The 14,313-nt window shown below is 47.7% G+C and overlaps 1 long non-coding RNA gene across 1 annotated transcript; it reads left to right on the plus strand.

The window, feature by feature from the left end:
* The first annotated feature begins 254 nt into the window (after positions 1–254).
* LOC120370293 lies at positions 255–10,014 on the plus strand. The gene is made up of 3 exons (XR_005583689.1): positions 255–538; positions 3,464–3,571; positions 9,944–10,014. It is a non-coding gene; the product is annotated as an uncharacterized LOC120370293 (long non-coding RNA).
* Positions 10,015–14,313: the final 4,299 nt, after the last annotated feature.

Here is a 14,313-nt window from a genome sequence, read left to right on the forward strand (position 1 = left end):
TGGGACTAGAACCAGGGCCCTAACACTTTATGTGCCCACTCCTGTGCTCTGTAGGCTTCACCCTTTATTTTTCATGCAGCACTGTCACAAGCTTGGGGGGGAGGGGCTTTAAGGAGACTCAGACCCAGCTTGCTGTGACAACCAGGTATCCTCCCAGCTGTTTCTAATTAGTGGGGGGGCACTGTCAGGTGGCCTGGGGAAATGATTGGACCCAGCTGAGGGAGTGAGCAAGTTTGCACAAAGGCTGAGAGTGCTCCTCTGTAGAAAGGCCTTGCTGCAGGGTGCTTTTGGGCCTGTCCCCTATGAGGGGGTAAGCAGTAGGGGGTAAGAGACTCCTTGAACAGGCTAACCCCTACGCATCTGCCCTTGGGGCAGGCTGGAGTTGAGGCTCCAGCGTAGAGGAAGGCACTCTAGGGCTGGCCTGGGGAGGCAATGCTGTGAAGCATGGGAGAGCAGTCTGCTGAGCCCCAGAGGGGTGGAGTCTGTGGAGCAGCAAGCAGTGAAAGGAGCTGTGGGAAAGGCCTAGGACCAAGCTAAGGTAGGCACTGATAGCTGGAGCTTGCTGCTGTCTAGTGGGGCCTGGGACTAGAACCCAGAAGAGAAGGAGGGTCTGGGGTCAACTACTGAGGGAGGTGGTGTGAACGCCTGAGGCAAGGGGTAAAGCCAAGGGGAAGCCCTGAGATCTTGAGTGTGGGTGTATTGACCCCTGGGCCTGGTGCTAGAAGGCTGGAGACCTAGTGGAAGGATGTTGTACTATTGCTTTCTGGAACCCTGCAAAAGTGGGGGATGACTGTAAGTGACCTGGCCAGAGCATTGCAGAACTGGAGTGTCTGTTGGTAGCAGGCACTAGATGGGCAGAGCCTGCTATGCCCAGCTGTGAAGGGATGTACCAGCAGTAAGGCCACTCCCCTGCAGTCCCTAAACTCAAAGGACTGCACTGCCCAGTTATTGAGCAGCCACAGCACTGCTTGGCGAGGTGTGAAAACTGCCCAATGCATGCTACCTGTCCGCCGTCTCCCTGCCTTCCCTAACTGCTGCTGCTCCATGTACTCACCACCCATAGGGTTGCCCCTCTGAAAGGCTCCTCCATCCCACTCAGTGCCCAAGGCCTTGGGGCCTACAGGTTAATGCAATCCCGCTTACTCCCCGGTCACAATGTCCACCAGCCCCTTGCTCACAGCCCCTCTATGTCAGACAGGGCCATGCCCAGCTCCATAGCAGCTGGCACAGAGCAATTCCTCTTCTCACTGCTGAGAGCCAATTTAAATGCCCCTCCCCCCCCCCCCGTAAACCTGCTGTAGTGTCAATTTATTGAAATGCTAGAAGAGTGCTAGTCCTTATGCTCTAGGCACCCTTGACATAACTGAAAAATACACCACCAGCGTATTGACGTCAATGGGTGTTAGGCACCCAACTACTTTTGAGGATCTGGGCCTCAAGGCCTAGCTCTGCTCTTGCTTGGATATCAGGCCCTGATTCAGCCCGGCAATAATTAAGCACGGAGGTAACTCAAACCATGATTAGTCCCTTGAAGGCAGCCTATGCTACTTGACTTCAGTGCTTGCAAGCTTACCTGAAGGCTTAAAAGCCTTGCTGATCTTGACTCTGAATGTGTCAGAACTATATTGAAATCACTAGAATCCAGTGTCTCTAAATGGAATCCCCACTAGTGTGGTTTTTGTTAGGGGCCTTATCCAAATGACAGTCTTGTGCATGGTTATTACTGTGTCTGCTTGGTGCATTCAAATCTGCTAGTGCTGTCGATCATTCTCCCTTGGCTGTCCGTGCTCAGCATTGCTGCTGGTGGTCTCTCCTGGAACAGCACTGGGCTGAACTGGGCCTTTGCAGGGCATCGCTGCCTGACAAAAGGTGCAGACGTGTGCTCCTTTCTTAGGGAATGAGGCCAAGGAGGGTTTGCTGAATGAGTGGGTAGAGTCCATGCTGCTCCTTTGGAGAGGCACCATATGGAAAGCACAGTCTGAGAGGGAAGCCCCTGGAGTCTGGGCTGCTGGAGGGGCCAAAACGGCCTTTGGTGTAAGCCCTGGAGGCTGCTCTAATTGATGACAACGGCCCCATAGCTGCTTGTTTGACTGAGCTGTAGTCTGCACACTCTGTAGGGCTGAACACATTGGTGACTACTCCTCCCAACCCAGCCTACCCTTCCTGCCCCACCTGTACCTTCTATGCGGCAGCCTAGGGTGGCTTTTATTGGCCCTATTCTGTTCTTGCACTGAGGGATTCTCCTAGAGCTCATCATAGCTCTTTATAGCCCCTGCATTGTACCATATAGGGGCTTGGGTGGGGCCCCTGTGAAGTGCAGGATTGGACCCTCCTAAATGGGAGGGGAGAGCTCGGGAGAAGGAGTAAAATGACACACTGAGAAGATACGAGGTGATGAGACAGTCTGTAATATGGGCCTGGACCTCCTGTTCAGGTCAATGGCACCAACAGTACAGATGACGCTAAGATTCCATTTACCCTCCTAGGAGCCGTATATGCAAACTCGTCCCTTTGGCTCTGCAGCCATTTCCCAGACTCCCCTCACCCACCCTAACACTCCCCACTGTGAGTGTGGGGGAGGGCACATACTTAGGGTAGGCCCCGCTGCTTCCTTTGAGTCCCTTCTTATCCTGTCGGCTACCCGCCGTTCCTCTATCCTGCTCCGAGCAGAGCAGACCTGGCCCAAGCAAGCCCTAGCTGGGCCGGGCAGCCTGCAAGCATTCCCGCTGCCATGGAAGCACAGTTAAGGCCCAGGATGGGCCTATTCCCTACATGTTTCCACAGGTTGCCTTGGTGACACAATGGCCTTTCTATACATAAAGCCATTCTCCCCCACTCCTCCTCCCCCGGGGCTCTTCCTCACTTTGTCTACATGGAGATGAGGTGTGGGGGGCTGTTTACATTTTACAATGGGCAGAACAATTGGACACAATGATGGAGTAAAAGGAGGCGGTTGGCTGGCGGGCTGGTGCGCCTCTGAACCAGGAGAGGCTCTCTGGGTAGGAGAGGGATGGGGCTGGCTCCGGTTGTGGATCCCCTTGTCTGTGAATGACTGTTGAACTTCCCTTCCTCTGGATGGCTACAGCCAACCAGGGGCTATGGGCCCAGAGGGGAAGGCTGGTCCCTCTTTGGCACACAGGCCTAAGCTTGACAAGGCCACTCCCCTGCAGTCCCTTCAGACTCATTTTTAAATGATTTCACTCTTCCCCCCACCTCCTTAAATCCTTCTGTCCCAGGGTAACGGCCCTTTAAGGGGTGATGGATCCCAGCTTCACCTGCAGCACAATTTAACTTCCCTCTGGAGGGAGGAGAAATGTCATGGGACAGGCAGGTCATGTGGGGGACAGATAGGAGAAGCCAGTGGAGAGCCAGAAATGAAAGTTGGGGTTGGGGGGGGGGTGAGTCTATAGGGAGCAGAAGGGCAGTGGGCACAGCCTCCACAAAGACTTTTTCTGTCTCCCAGAGACAGGGCCCAGGTTGAGGGGCAAGAGCCAGTTCCAACCAAGCAGGCTGGAGTGCAGGAAAGAAGGTGGCTGGTGGAAGAGCCACAGGCAGTTTTTCCTTTTGAAAGGTATGTGAACAAACCAGCCCCTAAGGAGGAGTGTTGCTATTGAACACATGAAAGCCTTTGTGGGTGAGTGAAGCGTCCAAGAGGGGAAACTGAGGCAGGCGTGAGCATGAGCCTAGATTGGACAGTAAGCCCTCTCTGCAAGTTCTCACCTTTAGTGTTTCTCCTCTCTCCTTGCTCTTTTCTTTCCTTCAGTGTGAAATCCCCTCCTCACTTTACGGGAAGGGAGAGCAGAGCTCCTTTACCCTCAGGGCTGGCTTTATGGAAATTGGTGCTCTGGGCAAACTTATATTCTCCCCCCCACACCAATCAGCCATGAGCTCCCTGGGCTTCCCATCACTTCTGGGCTGCACTGCCTCCACAAGCATTTAATTTGTATTGAAAGAGATGACAGAGCTTAGCACTGGCAGGGCAGCCTGATACTGGCGGGTGCCCAGCTCTGAAGGCAACACCACTGCCAGCAGCAGGGCAGAAGTAAGAGTGGCATTGAGTGGTAGATGGTGTATTGCCACCCTCACTTTGTGCTGCAGCTGTGGCTCATGGTGTCTGGTGCTCGGCATGTGGCTCAAGGCTTCGTGCTGTCACAGAGGGGCTGCATCATGCTAGAGCTCACAGCCCTCCTGCAGCCCTTGGGCCACTCCTGGCTCACCGGGGCACCATTTCAGATGTTGGGGGGTGGGGGAAAACTTAACCATGATTCTAGGAACTACTTAGGCACCTGAAAATCTAGTGGTGTGTGTTTGTTTTTTTCAGATAATAACTTAGGAATTAGCTGACAGGAGCACAGTATCTAATGGTTCTATAAAAGAAAAAAATTATAGAAATTCCAATTAAAGCCACATTTAAAGTTTATATGGAAACTTAGAACAATTAGGAGATAATACAGGAAGATATTCCCAATTCTAAGCCTTGAGGTATCAGTTCTGGAGCGCTAATAGATTTCAGAAACACACATTTGATACTTTGTACACTATCTTTAGTAGAGATAAATAAAATCTGCTTACTTTCTCTGACAAGCACACTGTGTTGCTGCCATTATCGTCTCTATTTTAGTCATTGTTTTCACTCCACTAAAAACATACTTAATTTTAACTTATGTGATTAAGGTTTCTTTTCTCTTATTAAGAAAGGGAATTTTTTAAAAATTATTTTGGCATTTATGTTTATTGATCACAATCATGTATGTGGCTCACTAACATTTGACTCCATCGTTGCTATTAGTATAATAGTTGGAACTGCAGTTATTTCCATGCAAATTTTAAGTTACTTTATAGATGTAACTAAGAATTAGGGCTGTCAATTAATCGCAGTTAACTCACGTGATTAACTTTAAAAAAATTAATCACAATTTAAAAAATGAATTGTGATTAATCATAGTTTTAATCACACTGTTAAACAATAGAATACCAACTGAAATTTATTCACTATTTTTGGATGTTTTTCTACATTTTCAAATATCTTGATTTAAATTACAACACAGAATACAAAGTGTACAGTGCTCACTTTTTATATTTTTATTGCAAATATTTGCACTGTAAAAATGATTTAAAAAAAGAGAAATTTTTCAGTTCACCTCATACAAATACCATAATGCAATCTCTTTATCGTGAAAGAACAACTTAAAAATGTAGATTTTTTTTTTGCACTCAAAAAAGGAAAACAATGTAAAACTTTAGGGCCTACAAGTACACTTAGTCCTACTTCTTATTCAGCCAATCGCTCAGACAAACAAGTTTGTTTACATTTATGGGAGATAATGCTGACCACTTCTTGTTTACAATGACACCTATAAGTGAGAACAGACATTTGCATGGCACTGTTGTATCTGGCGTCGCAAGATATTTACATGCCAGATGCGCTAAAGATTCATATGTCCCTTCATGCTTCAACCACCATTCCAGAAAGCATGCTCCTCAAAGAATTACATTTAAGCAGAGGAGAGAAATAAAATTATGAAATGCACAAACCAATCAGAAAACTAAAATAACACACTCTATTCCTTAACAATTTTGAAAGAATAAACTTAGAGAATATATGTGCATTGCAGGAAGTACTAATAAGTAATAACAATAATACAAATGTGTTGGATGTGGGCAGTGTGAAAGAGATTTTGTGTGTGTGTGTGTGTGTACACCTAAGTGACATTTAGCAATGGCACTTGGTCACAGTGGGCTGAATCCATCTCTGCTGTACACCTAGTAAAGTAAATGGATTCTCCCCAGGAGCAAATTAGGCCCCATGATGCTAAGTACATTAGAAATAGTCTTGTCACAAACCTGAGCTTTGGGGCAAGGCCTGTGTTTTATATTATGTCTGTACAGCACCTTGAGCCTTTGGCTGCTCCTGCAATACAAATATTAAAAGCCATGTTTAGCCCCTCCACCCACTCCACCCATAAAGCTTAACTGCAGGAAAATGAGAAGTTAAGAGGAAAGACTTACACGTTCCTTTTCACAGTGCCTCCAACCCTACTCATTATGCCCTCAATGCACCATAAGGCTTTCATGTCCATCTCTACCGGGTACCCAAAAGTACTGTGAAACCCAGTTTATTCACTTTCTCCACATCACTCATGATTTTATATACCTCTATTATATCTCCCCCCTTAGTCTCCTCTTTTCCGAGCTGAAAACTCCTAGCCTCTTTAATCTCTCCTCACATGGGACCCGTTCCAAACCCCTAATCATTTTAGTTGCTCTCCTCTGAACGTTTTCTAATGCCAGTATATCTTTTTTTGAGATGCGGAGACCACATCTGTATGCAGTATTCAAGGTGTGGGCGTACTGTGGATTTATATAAGGGCAATAAGATATTCTCCATCTTATTCTCTATCCCTTTTTTAACGATTCCTAACATCCTGTTTGCTTTTTTGACTGCCGCTGCACACTGTGTGGACGTCTTCAGAGAACTATCCAAGATGACTCCAAGATCTCTTTCCTGATTAGTTGTAGCTAAATTAGCCCCCATCATATTGCATGTATAGTTGGGGTTATTTTTTCCAATGTGCATTACTTTACATTTATCCACATTAAATTTCATTTGCCATTTTGTTGCCCAATCACTTAGTTTTGTGACTTAAGCATATGCTGAAGGCCAAGAAAAGCACCTCAGCATGCTCTGAATTGTTTTGCTAAATCTGGGCTTGCAAAAACCTAAAATCAACCTATATAAAATTCAGCAGATTGTGAAAACAATGTACCCTTTTGACGTCTTTGTTAAATCCTGGTATAAAATTAACAGGCATTTATCCAACACCAATGAGTGCCTAAATCACACACCGTTAAACTGTGGTGAGGAAGCATTTATTCACACCTGTTGTGTGTGTCTACTGGAGAATGGTATCCCAGCCCCACTAGCTTGCACATCTTTCTCGTGTAGCACATGTGGTACAGCCGACACCTCTAGATTATTAGTGTTGCCAGAGCTTTTAAAATCTATTTTTTTAATTAATTTATTTATGTTTGCTATCTTCTTGTTCGACTATGTGCTACATTCAGCTAGCAAACCCGATCATCTCTTGTGCAGCAGCAGGATGTTTTGGTCTTGCAGTGAGTGCTTCAGCAGGGGCAGGGAACATTGTTGAAAAGCCATTTTCATTGATTGGCACTTTTTTAAAGTACATGAAAACACTTCTGCTCATTTTGTAAACCCTTGTTTTTGTTTTGTTTTAATACAAAGCCTGAAGTTTGGGTTTAAGGCCCAGATCCTAAGAGATGTTTGGGCACCTAACACCCAGCGATTTCACTTGAGGTAGGCATCTAAATCCCTTTGGATCTGGGGCTAAGTTATTTGGCACTATCCCGTGAACTATTTAGATCTTTGTGGTTATTAACCAGAACTGCAAGTTCACACTGAGACCACTCATCACCTGTGTTTGCAGCTTTGTTTCATTTGCCCTGGCCTAGCCTAATTTAATTATAGTGCAGCAGTAGCTTTCACTACCATCTCCAACAGAAACCTTAAAGTCCTATGCACCCCATCTTCAGCAAATACTCAAATGCCAAACATTAAATGACCTCAGCAGTGTTATGGCAGAATACTAGCCCACATCCACTGAATGTGTGTCAGGCAGCTGTGCTGTCAATAGCAATGATACAGAATAGTGTTCAGGTTTTTTGTTATAGTGCGCGTTTTTAATGAAGGAAGTTATTTACTTGTTCCCATAATATAAGAACTAGTGGCCACCAAATGAAATTAACGGGCAGCAGGTTTAAAACAAATAAAAGGAAGTTCTTCACACAGCGCACAGTCAACTTGCGGAACTCCTTGCCTGAGGAGGTTGTGAAGGCTAGGACTATAACAGGGTTTAAAAGAGAGAAATAAATTCATGGAGGTTCAGTCCATGAATGGCTATTAGCCAGGATGGGTAAGGAATGGTGTCCCTCGCCTCTGTTTGTCAGAGCGTGGAGATAGATGGCAGGTGTGACAAAGTTCCTCCTCTACCTTGGTGGGTCCTGCGCTTATTGGCGGATTTGCTCACCTCAGTGATCTTCCCCACAGTCTGGATCAACTCCTCCTGTGTCTGATCAGGAGGTGGGAGGTTTAGGGGGAACCCAGGCCCACCCTCTACTCCGGGTTCCAGCCCAGGGCCCTGTGGACTGCAGCTGTCTATACTGCCTGCTGTAACAGCTGCATGACAGCTACAACTCCCTGGGCTACTTCCCCATGGCCTCCTCCAAACACCTTCTTTATCCTCACCACAGGACCTTCCGCCTGGTGTCTGATAACGCTTGTACTCCTTAGTCCTCCAGCAGCACACCCTCTCACTCTCAGCTCCTTGTGCCTCTTGCTCCCAGCTCCTCACACACCCTTCCTCTCCTCGGGCTCCTCCTCACCTGACTGAAGTGAGCTCCTTTTTAAACCCCGGTGCCCTGATTAGCCTGCCTTGATTGGCTGCAGGTGATCTAATCAGCCTGTCTGCCTTAATTGGTTCTAGCAGGTTCCTGATTACTCTAGTGCAGCCCTTGCTCTGGTCACTCAGGGAACAGAAAACTACTCATCCAGTGACCAGTATATTTGCCCTCTACCAGATTCCTGTACCCCACTGGTCTGGGTCTGTCACACAGGAGAGTGATCACTTGATCATTATCTGTTAGGTTCACTTCTCCTGGGGCACCTGGCATTGTCACTGTCGGTAGACAGGATACTGGGCTGGATGGACCTTTGGTCTGACCCAGTATGGCCGTTCTTATGTTATTTTCTTACATGCATTGCTAAATGAGGACCCCGGGCACTGCATTCTGAGGAAGTCTGGCTCTAGGGTGGAGCATGATTGGTGGTGGGTCAGTGTAGTTACCCCACTATTCCCTTTCCCCCACTGTAGAGCCACTCAATAGGGGGAACCTCCACAAAGCTATTCTCCACAACATGGTCTCACCTGTAGAGGCATCTGTGATGCACAGGACCTCAAAGTAGCACCCTGTAACCCCCATATTCATCATTTGTATATGGTTGTGATATGTCATATAAAGCATGCCAGGTAAGATACTCCTTGTTCGGTCAAGATGTGTATATTGTTAGTGTGTATGCTCTTATGAGATTTTGCTATGCGGTTGTTATTGAAATATGTGAGTTTGAGACCTGCCCACTGCTAGCTTTCCAGTGACTAAGGGAGTGACCCACACCCAGACTGGCATTAAACAGATTCATATCAGCTAGGGAATTGTAAACAAGCAATTTACAATTCTGTAAGACAGTGGCACTCAGCCTTTCCAGAGGTCCCTTTCAGGAGTCTGATTTGTTTCGTGTACCCCCAAGATTCACCTCACTTAAAAAGTATTTGCTTACAAATTCAGACATAAATATAAAAGTGTCACAGCACATTATTACTGAAAAAAATTGCTTCCTTTTAAAGCCCTGTGTGGATTCAAAATGTGTACCCGCATCCAAGCTGCAAAAATGGTCCATGGATAGCCACACCCATGGCTGCAGATGTGGATATCTGCAGATATAAAGTGGAACTGCGGCTTTGCAGGACTCTACTTACAGTATCATTTTTACTATTATTATAAGATCGTTTGGAATATATATATTGTACTTACATTTCAGTGTATAAAGTGGTATAAACAAGTCATTGTATGAAATTTTAGTTTGTCCTTTGTTAGTGCTTTTTCTGTAGCCTGTTGTAAAACTTGGCAAATATCTAGATGCCCTGTGGAAGACCTCTGCATACCCCCAGGGGTACACATACCCTGGTTGAGAACCACTGCTTTAAGAGACAGTTGCACAAGTGCCACACTGTGCAAGCGACTCAGCAAGGCCCACCAGGACATGTCTGGGCCAGTATCTTTCCAGGGAAGAAAATGGCTTGAGAGTATAAAATAGGGGGCTGTGGCATCATGAAATCATCTCTCTCCTCCCCCACTTATGCTGAAGGCAACAAGAATGCTGAGCAGACAAGGCCCTTGAACTGAGGAGATTGGTCCCAGGCTGGGAAAGAAATTCAGCCTGTGTATTAAGAACTGTAATCTGCCTACAACATCCATTGTGGTGAGAAACTATTTGATTCAACTCTTTCTTAGACTAAAAGTTTAGGATTTAGAATTTGTTTACTTTTTATTTTCTGAGGTAACTATCACTAACCTTTATACCTACACTTATAAGCTATTGTTCTATAGTTAATGAACTTATCATAATGTTTTATCCTTACCAGTATGTTTTGTCTAAACTGCTTGGAGCACCTGTTCAGATTACAAAGGCTGGTGCATGTCCACTTTCCTGTGGTGACGTGTCGAACTAATTAATCAGCTTGGTCAATTAATGAGATGGTCTTGAGCAGTGTAAGACGGTGTGGGGGTGCAAGGCTGGGGACTTGAGGGATTTGCTGGTGTTACTATGTATAATTCAGGAGTGGCTTGGAGTGCATTTTCAAGTTAGCTGGGTGTGCCTCTGCATGCTGATGTCTGAGTGATACCAGTGCCTGGAGGAGTTTACTGCTTGTCCCTGACAAAGTAATGTGAGAGACAGCCCAGGCTGCAGAGTTAAGGGGACACAGTGGTCTCACAGCTCCAGGCATAGGCGGCAGGTTCATATAATTTTTGGTGGGGCCCAAAATGGTGGTGTCCCCGCCCCCCCGCTCTCACCCTGTAAGCTGATATAAAATGAAGCTACAATGCGTCAGCACCACAAGATTACAAGGGTCAATTAAAAGTGGAAAGTCAGAAGCAGCACTTGCCTATTAATACCTAATATACGGTATTAAATTTTGTTGCACCTGTTGTGACAAAGTGGGAATGTTCTTAATGTTTTCTCTGAATACTGTGTGGGTGCCTCAGTTTCCCCTGCAAAGTGCCAACTGACGGTGTTGGACAAAGAGATCAGGTGGCCTCCTTGTCCGGAAGAGACACAAAGGCCAGATGAGGGAGTGTCAGTTTGGAGCTGGCTGGGGAAATCGGGAGAGGCCCAGAACTTGGGTCTGGGCTCCCCACCCCCCAAGATGGACCTGACTGAGGGGTCCTGTTTTCTGTACTTACAAGCTCTGTTTTAGACTGTATCCCTGTCATCTAATAAACCTTCTGTTTTACTGTCTGGCTGAGAGTCACATCTGACTGCGGAGTTGGGGTGCAGGGACCTCTGGTTGCCCCAGGACCTGCCTGGGCAGACTCGCTGCGGAAAGTGCACAGTGTGGAAGGGCATGCTGAATGCTCCGAGGTCAGACCCAGGAAGGTGTAAGCTTCTTGCCCTGGAGACAGTATGCTCAGAGAGGAGGCTCCCCCAGAGTCCTGACTGGCTTTGTATGGAGTTGTTCCAAAGCATCCCAGCATCCCCTTCCACACCATGCGCTTCCCGGAAGTCTGCACAGGCACTGACACTCCCTCCTCTGGCCTTTGTCTCTTTTCCAAGCATTAGGAGGCCACCTGATCTCTTTGTTCTCCAACACCTTCAGTTGGCACCTTGCAGGAGAGTGGCCCAGGCCATCAGTTGCCTGGAGACAGGGTGTCAGCCATTCTCTGTGCAGACAGCATCACACTGGCCCTCTAGGGCTTTACAACAATCACACCCCCTTATCCCACCATCTAAAGCCTTAAGAAATGCATTGGGGAAACTGAGGCATACAGACAGTATTCAGAGAAAACACCTGTATACGACCAGTTACATACTTTGAAGGGTGTAAAGTAATCAAATATTGTGCTAAATACAATGATACTCCAAACTGACCACCAAATTTAAGTTGCATGTTTTTCCCCTCAGGTGAGGGTTCTGGGGTGGGGCTGGGGATAAGGGGTTCACAGTGCAGGAGCGTGCTCGGTGCTGGGGGTGCAGGCTTTGGAGTGAGGCAGGGATGAGGATGAGGAACTTGGGGTGCAGACAGGCTGCCCCAGGGCTAGGGCCAGAGAGGACTCCCCATCACCACCACTGGCAGCAGCAAGCTCCAGGGGAGGGTCCCCTCCTGCCCCCCATGGCACACACACTCTGCACATGCTCCTAGCGCCCCTCTCAGGTCCAGAAAGCTCACTCCCCTCCCCTATGATGGGTACTGGGGGGGGGCACAGGTGGCCTTCCATGTTGCCCCTCACCATAACTTCACTGTGGATGGGGGATGGGGCTGCCCCTTGCCCAGCATGGGGCAGAAGTGGGGTAGGCAGGGTGGTGGCTGGCTATGGGGTGGGGGAGCAGGGTGTCATAAAATTCACCCAAGCCCCAGCTGCTCAGGTCTAGGAAGCCTCCCTCTCCCATCCCTCCTGTGGCGGGTGGGTTGGTGGGTGCTGGGGGAGGGGGCATTGCCTTCACATGTGGCTTCCTGCCTCACCTGTGCAGCCTGCTGTGCCTCACTGGGGGGCTGGGACTGGGACTGGGACTGGGGCTGGGGCTGGGGCAGGGGGGGAATCATAGGGTCAAACACTCAAACATAATAAAAAATCATAGGGTCAAACACTCACGGAAGTCCCAACTGCTGCTAAAGTGAGTGATGTCTGTCTCCTGGCCCATTTGTGTCTCCTCCAGGTAAGGGCGGGAGGGGAGGGGAGGCCCCCTCCACTCCCCTCCCCCTCCTGAGTGCTTCAGCAATCGTTAGCACATTCCTCTTATGTTAATGCTGCAGCCCTTAGGCTACCGGCAGCAGCAGCAAAGGAGAGAGAGAGAGAGACATGCTGTGCGCTCTCTTTACATTCAAGCAGGGAAACTCCGGGGAGGGGGAAAAATCTAATATTTCCAAATATTGGTGGAGCAGAGCCCCTGATTATGAATATTCCTGGGGCTTTAGCTCCAAGAGCCCATATAAGTTGGCGCCCATGGCTCCAGGTTATACCCCAGGGATTCTGTCACAGCATCCCAAGCTCCTGCTTCCCCTACACTCACATCATGGCACATGGGCCCCTCTTAGCTGTGGAGGTGCAGGCAAGATTTGCCCCAAGCGAGCTGTTGCCCAGCGTGTCTAGGGCTGTGCTAGGAGAAAGGCAGTCCAGCAGTGCCCACCCCACCCTGGCCAAACGGCTGTGAGTGAGTAAAATGAGTGTAGCCATAACTGCTATGACTCAATGGATCTGCTAATTGAAATACTAGCAAAGGGTCCTCTAAGGAAATCTGTCCATGCCCCACTGAAGGAGTAACACTAGCAGCCTCACCCCTGCTTAGCACTACTGACAAACACACTGCAAATTCCTCCAATAGGCAAATACATTTCATTTACACTGCAGGGGAGCGGGGATGAATATATGCAACTGCCCTTTGCTTTGTGATTTACAGCTGTTAATACATTGCTTACTAATTAGTGACAGTGAGTGTCTTGTAATTAGTGATTAGTCTCTGCTCAGGGCAAGTCTACACTACAAAACTAAATCGCCCTATGTTATGTCAACTTACAGCCACTGCAGTAATTAAACTGCTTCTGCATGTCCATCCTATGACCCTTGTATCAGCAGTGCATGTCCTCAACAGGAGTGCTTGCACCAATTTAATTGTCAGGGGCATTGTGGGATAACGTGTGAAAGGCAGCAACAGTCGAGTAGTGTAGACCAGGCCTTAGAGAAGCAGTGGATGGCTGGCCATTGGATAGGAATTGCATTGCAGGTTCAATGCAAACTCCTGGCAGACTGGGGTGGTGGATGCACGGGGCTGAGAAAACCCTCAGCCCTGCAGCTAACAGAAATGCTCTCCTATAATGCAAGGAATTTTGCACTTAACGAGTAGGTCATACCTAACAGTGCTACTACTGTATTTAACCTACGTATCCTGAAGAGTCTGCTTCACTCGTCCTTTGGGTGATTTTTCCATCACATGCCCCCAAAAGCTTTGCTCTTTTGAAGGTGGTGTTGGGAGGGAGGGGAGAGAGAAGATAGGTGAGATGACCTCCTGAGGGCCCTTCCAGTTCTAAGATTGTAAGGTATCTGTAACTGGTGGTATGGGCCTGCTGTGTGTAAACCTTGCCAAGCGTGGTCCATAGCGGAATAGCATGTGCAATCCAGTGCCAGCTGCACGCTCCCCTCCCACTCCCATTTCAAGCACACAGACCATCTCTACTCCCATACATAATTGTATGGGCCACCTCTCCCCGTGGCTTATTGTACAATATCCCTGTGGCAGCGACAGTAATCCCTTACATGGAACATTAGCACAAGGAAGGTATTTTATTTTAATGCAATTGAGCACCTGGAAAAAAGGTGGGACAGCCCCATGGGGTATGATCCTGTGATCATTGCAGTTAATGGGCACTTAGACCCCATTTTTAGACTCCACTGGGAATTCCCTGAACTCGCATCTAATCCTGTAAGTGCCTAAACTCACTTGGCGCCTACGTTTTTAGAGTA

The sequence above is a fragment of the Mauremys reevesii genome, linkage group 8 (genome assembly GCF_016161935.1).
Source record: "Mauremys reevesii isolate NIE-2019 linkage group 8, ASM1616193v1, whole genome shotgun sequence".
In the NCBI taxonomy this organism is placed as follows: domain Eukaryota; kingdom Metazoa; phylum Chordata; order Testudines; family Geoemydidae; genus Mauremys; species Mauremys reevesii.